The sequence below is a fragment of the Dryas octopetala genome, chromosome 4 (assembly GCF_963921425.1).
Source record: "Dryas octopetala chromosome 4, drDryOcto1.1, whole genome shotgun sequence".
NCBI lineage: Eukaryota > Viridiplantae > Streptophyta > Magnoliopsida > Rosales > Rosaceae > Dryas > Dryas octopetala.
In genome coordinates, this window is record NC_141369.1 from 9,740,165 (window position 1) to 9,756,470 (window position 16,306).

At 34.8% G+C, this 16,306-nt stretch overlaps 1 pseudogene; it reads right to left on the bottom strand.

The window, feature by feature from the left end:
- Positions 1–553: 553 nt before the first annotated feature.
- LOC147286636 (uncharacterized) lies at positions 554–8,405 on the bottom strand (annotated as a pseudogene).
- Between the last annotated feature and the right edge of the window lie 7,901 nt (positions 8,406–16,306).

Here is a 16,306-nt window from a genome sequence, read left to right on the forward strand (position 1 = left end):
GGAATGACATGAAGTCACAATAACCTTTAGTGATTCACCATTTAATAAAATAAAAAAAAAAAACACACCTGGACATGAAGAAGAAAAAAAACGAACTAAACATGCTTTTAGTGATTCACCATTAAGTAAAAAAAAAAACTAAAAAAAAGAGGTGGACATGAAACAGAAAAAAAAAAAAAAAAAAAAAAAAAAAAGAATTGAACATGCTTTTAGTGATTCATCATTTAGTCAAACAAAAAAAAAAGATTGACATGAATACCTAAAAAAACAAAGAACTGAGTCTCCTTTTAGTGATTCACCATTTAGTAAAAAAAAAAAAAAGACGTGGATATGAAACAGAAAAAAGAGATTCACCATTTAGTCAAAAAAAAAAAAAAAAAAGAGGTTGACATGAAGAATAAAACAAAGAACTGAACATGCTTTTAGTGATTCACCATTTAATAAAAAAAAACACAGGTGGACATGAAGAAGAAAAAAGAGAACTGAACATGCTTTTAGTGATTCACCATTTAGTAAAAAAAAAAAACAAAAAAAAGAGGTGGACATCAACTCACTACACTGATGGAGGTGGGGTGAGCGGGCGATCAACTGTTGTGCCATCAATATCGACTCTATGCTTGAGTTGGCTGTGGTCCACACCGAGCCTATCTAGAATCTGTGCAGCACACACATCACCAGAACCCTTAGTTGTCATGTCATACAAATCACGGGGCTGTGTATTAACCGCAACCTGCCATCCGATTTCTACCGGGTCGTCAACGTAGAAGACTTGCATAGCATGAGATGAAATTATGAAGGTGTCATCAGACTGTTGCAATCGCTCAAAAGAAACCAGATTGAATCCGAACTCGTCCTTTTTAACCCCATTGTGGTTCTCAGCCCATTCACAATCAAATAGCACCACCTTTCTTCCGTCATCATATGCCAACTCAATGATATCCGTCAACACCCCATAATAGCCAACCGGTCCAACCCGTGGGTTCCGATCTCTTGTACTGGCGTAGCTATTAGTGTCTGCCACAACAAATACACCACTATTTTGGTTTTTCTTCTTCACGTCCACCTCTTTTATCCTAAATCGAAAACCATTCACCAAGTAACTATTGAACCGCCTTGCCCATTGACAAGGACCGTATGACAGGGCAATCAAGTCCGCATCTACTTCACCACCGCCTTCAACTAAACGTTGAACCTAAATCATGTGAGGGAATCATGGTTAAAATGTTCAAAATATTTTTAAAAAATTCCAGTTACAAATCCACCTTTCGGGGACGATCTTAAGGTAGATAATGGTCGAGCATACTCACATGATGCTGAAATGCTTTGGTCAAAGTGGTATCAGCCTGGTTGTCAGCTACTAAAAGAGTTGTTCGCCTATCCCTGCTTGCACGAACAGCCTCCCGATGCTCCCTATCATATGTGAAGCATTAGACAGAGCATGAACATTGTTTTTATATATTTCATCAATTCATGAAGACCAAAAAGCCACAAATACACCATGATATGTATGGTTACTGACTGCTAGCAGTAGGTGTGAAATGAATTCGTACCTAATGAAAGGTTGAACCTCAGTGCAATTGAAAAGAACCGTACGGTGTGCACGTTCCCAAAGTGTAGTATCTAAAGCAAAATCGGTTCCAGCACCCTTAAAATTTCCTAGGCCATGGAAAATGGCGTAACCTGTTCGGGGGACATTCTCTCCTTCATAGCTGTTTCGGCAGACACGGTTACGACGAGTATCAACTCCTTGTAGATACATTGAGCAAAAGGAGAGGCATTCCTCCACGATGTAACCTTCTGCTATGCTGCCCTCCGATCTACTTTTGTTTCTGACATAAGATTTCAAAGTGTGTAGGTACCTAAACAAGACCGAAAAAAGTCCAGAAGATGTTAGGATGCACTGACAAAGAACTTTAGCTTAAATAGAAAGCTTGCAATTTGAGTACTAAACTTATTTTAAAAAATAAATAAATCAATAAATTGGAAGATAGTAATTGCTAAACCTGCAATACAGTAATTGAATTGAGACTAAAGCAGACAGCTTATTAAAAAAAAAATTCAGTAAAACAAAATTGATGTAATCAGACAAACCTCTCAATTGGATACATCCATCTATACTGGACTGGTCCACCAGTGGCTGCTTCGTTTGCAAGATGTATTGGCAAATGAATCATGACATCAAAAAAGGAAGGGGGAAAAACACGCTCTAATTGACATAAAGTTACGGCTATCCGGTGGTTCAGATCAAGGAAGGCCTCTGAGGTGGAAGATTTGTTGCAAAGATTCTTGAAAAAGGTACATAACTCAAGAAATATTTGAGTGGTGTGCTTTGGCAATATCCTCCGAATAGCCAATGGTACTAAATGTTGCAGAAGCACATGGCAGTCATGACTCTTGAGTCCTGTGATCTTTTTTTCCTTCACGTTGATGCACCGGTTAAGGTTTGATGAATAACCATCTGGGATTCTCACGCTCTTCAACAACTGACAAAACATCAATTTCTCTTTGTTGCTCAAAGTGAAAGCAGCCGGTGGTAGGTACGTTTTATTTCCACGCCTGATAGGATGAAGGCGAGGCTTCCAATTAAGAAGTTCTAAATCAGCTCGTGCATTAATTCCATCTTTGTTCTTGCCGTCCAGTCCCAACAACGTACCAACAAGGCTATCGCAGACATTCTTTTCAATGTGCATCACGTCTAAATTATGGCGCAGTAGATTGAACTCCCAATATGGTAAATTGAAGAATACACTTTGCTTTTTCCATGGACCTGTGTATTCAACATAATCTCCTGCATTGGTACGCTGCGAGGCGAATGGTCTACTTCATTTTTTTCCAACCTTAAATGAAAGCGTGGATAGCTCTCGTAAACAGGCAGTCCCGGTTAATGGGACTGGGGCCTCCCGTCTCTCAAAACAACCATTGAATGCAGCCTTCTCCCTCCGAAATCTGTGAGTAGCTCCTAGGAACCTCCGATGGCCCAAATAGCAGTGTTTATGTCCTCGTTTCAAGAATTGAGACTCTGTGGAGTGAGAACATTGTGGACAAGCCATTTTCCCCTTTGTGCTCCATCTAGACAAATTAGCATACGCTGGAAAATCATTGATGGTCCATAGCAAGGCAACTCGCATGTTGAATGTCTCATCACTCTTAATGTCATACGTGCGTACACCTTCATCCCACAATAGTTTTAGCTCATCAACAAGGGGTTCCAAATAAATGTCAATATCATTTCCCGGTGCCTTAGGACCCGGAATCAACAACGACAAAAACAGGTATGGTTGCTTCATGCACATCCAAGGCGGTAGGTTGTACACTGCCATCACAACTGGCCACGTGCTGTGTTGACTGCTCATCTGCCTAAATGGATTGAAACCGTCACTTGCTAGACCGAGTCTCACATTCCGAGGTTCACTTGCGAACTGGGGGTAGCGGGTGTCTAACTCCATCCAAGCAGGGCAGTCAGCCGGATGCCTCATGACACCGTCTTTGATACGCTTGGAAGTGTGCCAAGTCATATGCTCATAAGTGTGTCTTGACATATACAAGCGCTGAAGTCTTGGTGCTAGTGGGAAGTACCTCAAAACTTTGGCAGCGACCTTGTGATCATTGTGACTACTCTGAGCAGTGTACCGGTATGCTCCACATACTTTGCATATAACATCATTGCAATTATCCTTCCAGAATAACATGCAGTCATGGCGGCAAGCGTCTATCTTCTCGTAAGATAACCCAAGTTGACCAATCAGCTTCCGAGTGTGATAAAAAGATGGAGGCAGCGTCTCCCCCTCGGGAAATGATCTCTTTAGCAAGGTTAGGAGGTCTGAAACTCACTTGTCAGTACACCCGTGTAAGCATTTGATGTGATACAGTGCAACAATGAACTCAAGTTTTTTAATTCGTTCACAACCCGGATAAAGCGGAGAGTCTGCGTCTTCCACAAATTTGTAAAATGTTTCAGCATCTGGTGTGCACCCGTGGGCTGCCTGTGGGATTGTGGAGCTTCCATCTGTAGGATCATTTGTGATTGGTGGTTGGAACAAATCATCTAACAAACAGTGCATGTCAGACATCTCATTGTCTTGCTCATTCACTCTCAAATCAGTGTCACAGTGGGGAATGGTTGGGTTATGTATTGCCTCTCCATGATTGATCCATGGCAAATTCATATATCGAGGGTCCATACTTTGAGCGGTAAGATGGTCCTCAATTTCAGCTCTAGTCTTCCAAAATCTGTTGTAGCATGTGCGACATGGACACTTGACTCGATTGTCAATGGAATGGTTTTGGAAACATGAATCCAGGAATTGTCCCAATCTACTTTGATACTCTGCACTCCTGCGGTCGAGCCTTACCCACCCTTTATCCATGAATGATGTCACGCTGCAAATGATTGATGACAGTTCAGCTTGAATCCTTTGAAATTCTAAAGACCGAACCACAAGAACAGCAAGAGAAGATTATGAACTTGAAGACAGTAGCAGACAATGTGTATGGAAATTCACCCTGCAATGTATTAATTACAAGTGTTCAGGAGCATTTCTGAAATTTTTTTTAAAAAAATTAAGACAAATTAAATCCAAAATCTCAAAGTTTAAACAAAGAATACAGTAGACTTTGACGTGTAATTCAATCCCATTGTCAAATTTGGTGCAAGAAAGTTCAATATGAGACAACCCAATTATCAACAATGGAAGTAAAAAAAAAAAAGTCAAATTTCAATTTTACAACTAACAACAATCATTTTCTTTTTTATCTTTTTTTTGGGGGGGGGGGGGGGTGGTTCTTATTTTTGGAGGGGGTGGGGATAACTACCTGTACACATTTTGCATCACTTGGAAACCATGAAACTATTAATTAGCATATTATTTTTAAAAACATGCAGCCATCACTCACAAGTTAGATAAAGGTCATCTTGATGTTGCTCCAATGTATTTGAGTTATAGCTTTGAGAAAGTGTAGAGAAACCATGTAATATGGTTTGCACATCACTCTGCCAAAGGCCCCAGCTATATAATCAAAGAAGTGAGATGATATCTGCCAAAGAATATCTATAAGTACGTACTAAGGTTTCATATAAGATTAATTGTCCATAAATTACACAAGGAAAAAATCAATCCCAAAATACATAACAAATCCACTTTAAAATTCAGAACTTCGTCCTGTAAGTATTTTAATTTATTTCTTCCCAGCCAATTCATGTGATCAAGCAAATACTTCAACAAATTAAGACTTAAATAATTAAACAGATTCATGACAAACTGAAGAAAATAGTAAAAAAAGACTTCAAAGTAAAAATAAAGAGATCTTCTTCATATGAATTGGAGATTCAAACAGTAAGCAATTATCTCTGCCTTTATAGGTATCTTTTAGTATCATATTTTATTCTTCATGTATGGTATTATTAATTAGTCTTCTATTTCCATTGCACTTACAGAGTACATATGATCATTAGTTCAGCTATTCCCACTTGCAGTAACTCCAAACCAAACCACATGCATTATCTCATAAACTAACTGGATTCCAACCCTGAAAAAATGGAGTTTTTTGGTTTTCAATTTATAAGCTTAAAGACATATGGAGACTGTGGCAATCATATTACCAACTCCAATTCAAATAGAGTAAATCATCATACAGACATAGATATGAAATTGAGGGTCACCATGGTGAATTGAAATTAATTCATAACATGCCCAATATGAATATGCAAAGTCAGAATATCATTCAGACATAGAGAATACAATTTCAAGTCACATGCCCCAAATCACTAAAATGCAGTCACTCATAAACTATCCATTCATTGACCACATTCAACAAGTGCTGCCAAAAAATTGATGTATGGTTGCCATGATATGCAGAGCCAATCTTCAGCATCACAATGTTTTGACATTATTTAATGAAACGGAAAATGCACAAATCAATGGTTTACTGACCTGAAGGTGGGTAATCAGTCCAAATACGGCTCACCTGCGGCTGGATTGACTCTTTTTCGTTCAAGTAAGAGATATGGAGATGGAAATTGACCAGCGTAGAAAAGGGAAGTGCTCTCTGGCTTGACGGAATTACATGAAAGAAGCTACGGATCCCCAATAATGGGCGTAGATCAACCAAGAGGCAAACTTTGTGTGAACAGACCCCCTTAACAAAATTTCCAGAAATTTCCTCAAAAGCTTAGCAGGGGTACACCTTTGCCCAATTCCGGTGGAAGCTTTTTACCCCCAAAGAGTTAAACACTCATATCCCAGCAGCAACACAGATTTACCTGGTGGCTGAAGGCGTTGCAAAACAAAATAATGGGGCTTCGTGCGCTAGCCACCGTAAGAAGTGAAACAGAATTCCCACCGGTCTTGATTTTCGATTGTAATTGTGGTAGGAAGAAAGGATTTCAGACAAATAAGGTTTCCCACACCTGCCCCACGCTCCTCATTTTGTTTCATGTACTCTCTATCCCACTGTATGGGTTTTCCTTTTGAGGTCTGATACCTATTAATCAACTTATATTGTTAATAGTTGGACAGTCAGCAACTTTTTGGACTAGTGGATACTGTTTACTTCCTCCAAATTATTAATTAGTGGCAATGACATGAATCAATTGTCACCAACTCCATTATAGTTTATTTTCATGGTGGCTTTAGGCCATATTTGTTGTAGTGCCAGGACACATAATCATCTTTAAAGTGAATTAGTAAACAAATGATAAAAGGAATTACTCAAATGAAATTTTTAGAGGTGGTTAAGAATATTTCTGGCTAGGTAAAACATATATGCTTGATTTCTTTAAACATGTTGAATCATGTAAAGCAAAACAGAATACTAAGGAGTTAATGTTAACATAACAAAAAAAAAAAAAGAAAAAAAAAAAGAGGGGGTCTTTTAGATATAATGGCTTCCAAAATATATTTTTTAGACTCTAACGTACCTTATATATTGCTTTAGGAATTCTAATATAAGGACAATTCTTTAAACTCTTGCTACATAACCCCATAAGATGCCACTAACTAGATAACCTAATATTTACATAGTATGTCATCTAATAATAAAAGGAAGAATCCCTTAAAATTATTTAAACCTAAAATTAAGTAGTAACTTCAGTTAATTACATAATCCCTTAAATAAATGTCAATATTCAATAAACTTAAAATCAAGAAGTGCTTTGCATAAATGTTAAAAAATATGAGGATTTGCATTAATGTTGTTGGTACAGTAATATATTGTTTATTTATTAAAGGTTTGTAGGAAAAAATACTCTTCGATCATGATCAAGCCATTGATGGTGATCTAGAAAGAAAAACAATATATTCTCTTCAAAATACTCAGCGTTTTTTAATGATTTTTCTGCACTCCATATTGATATTACAATTGTCATTAGTTGGTGGCATATATAAAGCCATATATTGATGGTGATCTAGAAAGAAAAACAAAATTTATTGAACTACATATATGAAGAACAACGTACGCAAACATCAATTTCATCAAATATGATAACAACACAAAAACCATATATACTAGCTAGATCGGGGATTCGTAGTTGGAAAAAAAAAAAAATTACATTTTCTCCCTGCCATGCATGCAGTCATCGTTTTGTGTTTTGCACTCCAATATGCGAATCTAATTTAAGTGATTTTAATATTAATTTTCTAACATATATAGATTTCAATATATAATTTCATATTTGGTTTTTAATTTATTTTTCTTTGGAACCAAATGGAAGCAGACACTGTAAATTAAATTAATTGATGTTCTCTCTTGTTGGCTTCATGAGTGAATATAACAATTGAACCCAATGGACCAAACAAGATGACAACCGCAACTGGTAAAATCACTGTTTTTATCAATGAATGCAAATATATGAATTTTATGATCTTTTTGCTTCTAAATTAACAAAGATTAATATTGCACGTACGTGATTTTGATATGAAAGTTCAATCTAATTTTTGGACAAAATATAAAATACAAGACTTGATTGAAAAAAAAAAAAAAAAAAAAACAATATAGATGAATTAAATTGAAACAAGAGCCAAATTATAGGGGCCAAAATGATCATTAATTTACCCATAAATTAAGGGCAACATTGCAGTACATATATAAAGATTAATTTAAGGCCAGGAATTAAGAGAACAAAATTAAAATAGATCGAACATAAGGAGAGTACGTTTTTTCTCTCATCTTATTTAATTTGCATTATTGCATACTGCAAATATTATATAGAACATTGATTAATCCTTATGTGGTCGATTGGTACTGGCTTTGCAATGAATGAAAATCAGACATGAAACCGCGAATATGGCAAGGATGGTGAGACCCGGAAATGCCGGCGGAGGAGCAAACTTCACTGCAAGAATCAACAACAAAGCCAAGAATGCATAACCGGCCAAGGAGTAGTAGAACTCAGCATTTCGTTGCGCCATATTTTCTGTGTATGTAGTATATACTTAAATTAAAAGTATTGTTGATGAAGTTTGGAGGATAATAGTGGTGGTGTATATATAATGTACATGGTGTCTGTTTGGGTACGGGTACATCCATTCCCAAAGGATGCCATATATGCAAATTTGAAATATTTGCAAACACGTACTCTTATCATGCATGCATGATCGAGTAGGTGCCCTTTCCGATATACAGTCGCTTCGATCTACACGATAATTAAGGTTATACCCCAAGAAAGAGCCAACAGGAAATCGTTGCCTTGCATGATATTTGGACTGTGTACGTAAGCCCATTGCATTGCATGCCGTTTTATATGATTTGGGTCAAAGTAGGGAAGCCCACTTAAGACCAGTTATGAGTTACTACCAACTAATAGCAGGAGTTCCTCCTTTAACTAGAAAGATAATTGGGTTTAACCGATATATATGCTGTCACGTAGAGTATAATATTAATATCATCCACTTATATATATTATGACACATGTATTAATATATTATATCACGTGATCGTGTATCAATTACACTGAAAAATTTCTCCTTCAACTAATCGCAAGTGCCACGTGGACTCTAAAAGGGTTTTTGATATATCAATCAGTTTGTATGCACTATTTTTATGCCTTGCATTGCATGCTACGATATATCTATCTTAATTCCTTTAAGGCTTATTTACACCATTGCCTCTGTAAGATACATTTTTTTTCACTTTGCCCCCTGAAACTTAAATCTTCTCAGTTTGCCACCTGAACTTCAAATAGTTGTAGCAAAAAATCATATGTCGTTAACTCTGTCAATTTTTCCGTTAAAAAAGTTGATGTGACACCTATATGGCATGGGTGAGACCCTTTTCTAGTTATGTAACATCCATGTAGACACTAAAAATTATAAAAAATTGACATGGATCTTATTATTTTTTAGTTAAAAAAAAAAAAATTTTTTGTCCACATGAATCTTACATAACTAAAAAAGGGTCTTACTCATGCCCTATAAGTGTCACGTCAACTATTTTAATGAAAAAAATTGACAAAGTTGACGACATAATCTTTTGCAACAACTGTACGAAGTTCAGGTTGCCATTTGAGAAGATTTAAATTTCAAGAGGTAATTAAAGTGAGAAAAAGTGTATCTTATAGAAGACAATAATGTGAATAAGCCTTCATTTATAGCTCTCAGTCTTAGGAAGAAGTAACACGTACATATATGTATGCCATATGTATGTACTCCAGTATCGATACGTACATGTTTTATTTCCTCACTTTTTTTCACTTCAACAGTTCGTTTTCCATAGGCGTACGTGGTTTGTTAGTTGCCTAATTAAACTACTGGTCTTTGACATTATTTTGACTTATTGTTAGTGGCCGGCTTTGCTTTGTTTTTGTTCTCCATGTTGTGTCTGGCGTTTTGTGCCTTCAATGTCATTTGACCAAAACTTAAAAGGCCAGATTTATGAGAAATAGAAATAATTAGTTTGACCTTTAAATTAAGTTGTATCATAATCAATATATTGCTAACATTATGACAATTATACCGGCCACTTACACATCATATATTCTTCTAATGTCTAGGTCTCACTACAAAAGTATTCAGTTAAATTTCACTTTTGGTCTATGTAGTTGGGATCAAGCTTCACTTTTATCCTTTACACTTTGATTTTAGTCTTGTACTTTCAAGAACATGTTAACATTTATGTCCATTAAATCATTAAATCCACCAAACAAAAAAATCATTAACACGCTAAGAAAACACTAAAAAAGATGTATATATATAAACCATTCACGGAAAAATGTATACCTGAATTTATTTGATATATGTGATTTGCAGATAATTATATATACTAAAGTGTTTTTAAAAATCTTCTACTAGATAAAAAAAAAAAAGGTGAGATTTAGAGTTCAGTCAATTTTATAAGTTTTTCTTAGACTAATACCAGTAGTGATTTATAATTTTTAATCAAATCCTTTTCTTTTTTTTTTCTTTGACGGCTTTATGTTAAGTTTTAATTTCAAAATTTTGAGTTCTGCCCAAAATTCCAAAGTTAAAACCTAATATGCAGCCTCTACAAAACCCATTATACATCTTAAGAGGGGAAATACCCTTCAAATCGAGGGAAGTACCCTTCAAATCGAGGGAGGACTTTCTTATAAATTAAAGGATTTTCTTATAAATTAAAAGGATTTTATTATGAATTAAAAAAATTCTTATAAATTAAAGGACTTTATTATGAATTAAAAAGTTCTTATAAATTTTAAAACACCCACAATCTATCTAAAGAATGTTTTTCTAAATGACCCAAATCTAATTATCTCTAAAAAAATAGAGCGTTAAGTTTAGTTTTCTTTGTTATCTAAGAAAAGGAAAAAGAAGAATAAGAGAGATATATAATATATAAAAAATTAGGATTAAATACTAAATATCAATAATTGTTTGGTATAGCATAAAGACTATATAATATTTCAATTGAACTACTAAATTTAAATGTAGTTTTTTAGATTAGGTCACAAATATGTTGGCCTTTTTGATTTCAGCCTTTTCTATTTGACATTTTTGTTCTTTGTCCCACATATAATGGGTGTTAGTTCAAATTTATAAGGTTTTGACAAAATTGCCCTTCAGGCTTTTATATTATCTTGAAAATTTGCTAATGTAGTCTCAACTTCACATTTAGTTGTGACTGTACGATACTCACAACTTCAAATTTAGTTGTGACTAAACGACAGTCACATCTAAGTTGTGAAACAGTCACAATTAAGTTGTGACTTAATTAAATTTTTATTTTTTTTAATATAGTGGCATGTGATGTAATATTTGTAAATTATAATACCTTTTATTTTATTATTTTGTTTGACTTTTCAACTAGTACCTAATCTAAAATACTATTTAATTTTGATACCTAAACTAAAAAGTTAATGAAATTTAGTAGTTAAAATCAAAGGTCCATTGATTTTAACTACTAAATTTCAATAACTTTTTAATTTAGGTACCAAAATTAAATAGCATTTTAGATTAGGTATTAGTTGAAAAGTCAAACAAATTAATAAAGTAAAAGGTATTAGAATTTACAAATATTACATCACATGCCACTACAATAAAAAAATAAAAATAATATTACATTACAAATACTATATATATTAATTTATACTATATTGTATTAAAAAAAATCAATCCAGTCACAACTTAACTGTGACTGTCTTGGTAAATTGAAAGAGACAACTCACACCACTATACTATATATTATTTTGAGTAAAACTATTGTTTTGACTTCTATTTATACTATATTGTAGTATAATTTCTCTAAAAAAAATTCAATCAAGTCACAACTTAACTGTGACGGTCTCACAACTTAGATGTGACTGTCGTTCAGTCACAATTAAATTTGAAGTTGTGAGTGTTGTACAGTCACAACTAAATGTGAATGTGAGACTACATTAACAAATTTTCAAGATAATAAAAGCCTCAAGGGCAATTTTGTCAAAACCTTATAAATTTTAACTAACACCCATCATATGTGGGCCAAAGGATAAAAATGTCAAATAGAAAAGGTTCAAATTAAAGGGGTCAACATATTTGTGACATAATCTAAAAAACTACATTTAAATTTGGTAGTTCAATTGAAATATTATATGGTCTTCATGCTATACCAAAAACTTATTGGAATTTGGTATTTAATCCTAATTTTCTATAAAATCAATGGACCTTATAATATATTACAGATGTGAAATAGTTTTAATAAAACACTACATAATTCATACAATAATGCTAGTTGTCCCACATTTTTTTCTCACATTTGTATCTCACCTGATGTGTCATTACTTTACTGGAAGGGTATTTCCTTTTTCTTTTTTAAGTTTTATTTTTTAATTTTTAGAGTTCAATGTATGAATGTCATGTAAGATGGTATGAAATTATGGTATAAAAATGTGGTAAATGTAGCATTACTGTCATACATATTACAAATTAAGGTTCTCATATCTAACGTTTATCGGTACTAGCTAACTAACAAATGATTACCATCACAAGATCATCAATAAAAGAAAAGAAAATATATAACATATGAATCCATGATTCCCTTTTCTTCTTCCTTGTTATTTTTCCATGTATTTTTGGTTTTTGGCACGCATATATGGGAGTTAGGCTTGGCCTACCAACCCAAGAGAGAATCAAGCACAAAACGATGCGTATTGGACGAGCCATCATCAAGGGGATTGAAGAAGATATAGATGTGGGACCCATCTTGGACGCCATAATCAAGGAGCGAAACCCCGCCATCTGAATCGTCGTTGATCATAAGGCTATGATCAGGAACGTTGAGAATCAAGATTAGACGGTCATAAGGGAGTTTCTGCTGGGCTTCAATTTCCCGCTTCAGATCAGCAACCGTGGCATCGTTGCCTACTTGAACGTAGAACAGACTTCCTGTCAAATTCTCCACGGCCACCCTCATTGTTATTGTTATTAATTAAAAAACAATTAAGGCTAGCTTCTTTATGATCCATTTCTCAGTCAATTTAAGAGAGAGAGAGAGAGAGAGAGAGAGAGAGAGAGAGAGAGAGATGTAGTGTAGGCAATTAAGCAGGTAGGGATGTGAAAGGTGTTCACGTATGCTGCATTCTCGCAAGTTAGTTTAATTGTTGCATGCTTATGGAATGGGCTGATTATTAGTCGGTCAAGGAAGTGTGATCCGTATTAATTACATATGCTTATGGGTAATGCACCAATCACCATGGACAAAATGGCAATAAATTGTATATGTATGTATATCAGATTGGTACATTGAAGGTATAGCATATGTATGTTAATAACTCAACACAAAACAACACAAATAAGTTGAGGTATGCCTCAATAGAAGAAGCATATATATATATATATATATATGTCCGAGTGCTCGGCCTAAGTACATTTCATGTGTACCAATTGAGGAATTGGTACATTTCAATTGTACCAACCAGCAGGTTAATACATTTTACTTGTATCAAGGAGTGAATTTTACATGTTTAAATCGTACCAATACGCGCCAATACGTGAGTTGGTACATTTTAATTGTACCAATTCTTGAGTTGGTACATTAATTGTACTAATATGTACGTAAATTGGTACAAGTATATAATATGTGCGTGTACTTTAGGTTTATGAAAATGCCTCCTATTTATATGATAACAAGACCCTATAGAAATAGTAAATAAGTCACAAGGCTTGTTAGGAAAGATTAGGATTCATATAGGAGTGAAAATTAACCTAGTCAAAAATGAAAAAGATGAATACTTAAAATTCGCGGGTGAACAGTGAGGATCGGTCCTGCAGAGAGAAAATAAAGGCCGTGAATAGTGAAGACTGGTCCTACAGTGTAAACAACATTAAAGAACCTCTCTCTGGAGGACCGATCCTCTTGAGGACATGATCGGTCCTCTGGGACAAATTTTCCAAACATAAAATTAAACATTTAAAAACATGTTTGCATGCACTTTTAACACCACTTTAAAAGCAAGTAAAACTAATCACCTAGGATGTATGAAAGGTTATTTAAACCATCTTACCTTTCCTAATTAAATAGATTGAACAATGAAACCTGGCTTGATCAATGCTTCAACCTCGAACCTCAGTTCACTTCGAACTCCGAATAAAATCAACACGTACTTGACTCACTAAACTTAAGTACTTAACCTAATTTAGTGCTTATAAATTAATCATTTTGTCATTAGAAAATAACTAATTACACAAAATTACATTAACATATTCTACTTTTTCATTCATGGGTCCAAGTGCTGCTTCGTACCCTTTTGAGAAAAACCTGGCACCAATTAGTCAGGGATCATTTTACAATCACATTTGTTATTTAAATCCTTGGTTGGTCTCAAATTAGTGATTCAAAATTTATTCCTTGTTTGAATCAAGGAATTAAAAACAATTAAAAATTCATGTGTATGTGCAATTGACCATAAAATCCGAACAGCAAAGAATCATGCAACCACTTCAGTTGGGATCTGTTGACACATGATTTGCTGAGAAAGTCCAGTGAAAGCTTAAACTAACATCAAATAATTAATAGTTTGACGAAATATGACATGTTTTTATATTCCCCTCAAATCTAAATTAATAAGGAAAGCTAAAATTTTCCCCAAACCATTAACAAATAAAAAAACAGACCAGAAGACGGGCTGAAAATCACTTCACTCGAACGCATAATGAGTATAAATGCAGTCTAAAATCCAAACAAGTTAGAAATTGATGCACATGCACTTACAGTGTTCTTAACCAAGAAGAAAGAGCATATGGTTCAAAGCGGCACAGCTTGAAAAGAGACATGGGACTGGGGAATCTCTTGATGCTTTTCTTCGTAAAGCAGTGACATACCACGCGACCACAAGCAGTAATGGCTCATAATCAGATGCCAAAGCAGCTGTATAATGAAGAGGGACATTTATATACCTGTTAGAGGATTGTGACATTGATACAAAACAATTACTTTTGAAAGAATTATTTGTCCTACAATTACATTTGTCCAACAATAACTTGTAAAACTTCAGCAGGAGTAACTCAAATAAGTAAAACTTCAGCGTCCGTCTCTCTCATTAGCTTTGTGCGCATGTCTTCTTTGCGAATGTCCCAACTTGCTGATTCGTACTTTGCTTTACTTTGCGCACGTCTCTCTCAATAGGTAAATAACTCCTTATGGATTGATGGTTAGTCTTTTTAGACCAATTGCACCCCTTAGCATGTGTCTTGTGAAGTCTAACTCGTCCCAATTGAAATGAAAATTACTCAGTCTAATTTCACTAAAGCTGATAATGCAAAAAGGATCTTTAAGATATAACACCATTTTAAATACTCTATTTTAGAGTAGGTAAATAAATGAGTGAGTTTTTTTTTCCACGTCAGATAATGACTTAGGCATAAATTTGTGAATATTTACAAAAGATGTCATTGCTCCAATTTGAACAATATTTAAAGATCCATGATTTAATGCATTTATGACTCCTAATTTTGAATGTTTTTATTGATAAAATTTCATGATTTATGCATTCAATTCAAAAAACATTTGTTACCAATTATGAACATCAACATATAAACACTCAAATACAAAAAAAATTAAACACCCAATATACATTTAATATAGATAAAAAAAATGAACACAGTAAGCCTTTACATTAGGTTAAAAAAAATATCTAATAAAAATATAACAAATCTAACACAATACAAACATAGCACTAAATTAAATATATAAATACAAATACCAATACCTTGGACTCAAGTACATAAAACAAAAAAAGAAGATATTTATCACTCAGGTCAAGAAAAATGGAAGAACAAAATTGAAATAAAGAGTAATAATAAGGGAAAAATTTTCAAACAGGACACCTACTTTGGGGTTAATCTTAGTTTAAGACATCAGTTTGAGTTTGTCTTAGTGTATGACACATATTTAGGATTTGTGTTAGTTTGGGACAATCCGTCAACTCCGTTAACTTTTCGGTCCAAAAAGGGATAATTTGGTCATTTTATATTTTTAAAACTAAAAAAAAACTAAAAAGTTACTACTAAAAAACTAAAAAGATTAAAATTGAAAAAAAACAAAAGAATTAAACTCTCTCTCTCTCTGTGGGCTGGGTGGGGGGGCTTGCGAAGGGGCGGGGCAGGCTGGGTTGGGGTGAAGGGGGCGGGGGTGGTCGGGGAGGGGCTAGGTTGGGTTGTGAAGAGAGAGGCAGGGGTGGTTTTGGGTGGGGAAGAAGAAAGCGGGTGAGGGGGCTGGTGTTGGGTGGGGGGTGCGACGGGGGCTAGGGAGTGTGACGGGGCGGGGGTTGGGGGGAGGGGGCGAACCGGGTTGAGTTGGGGAGAGAGAGGCAAGGGTGGTTTTGGGTGGGGAAGAAGAAAGCGGGCAGGGGAGGCTGGTG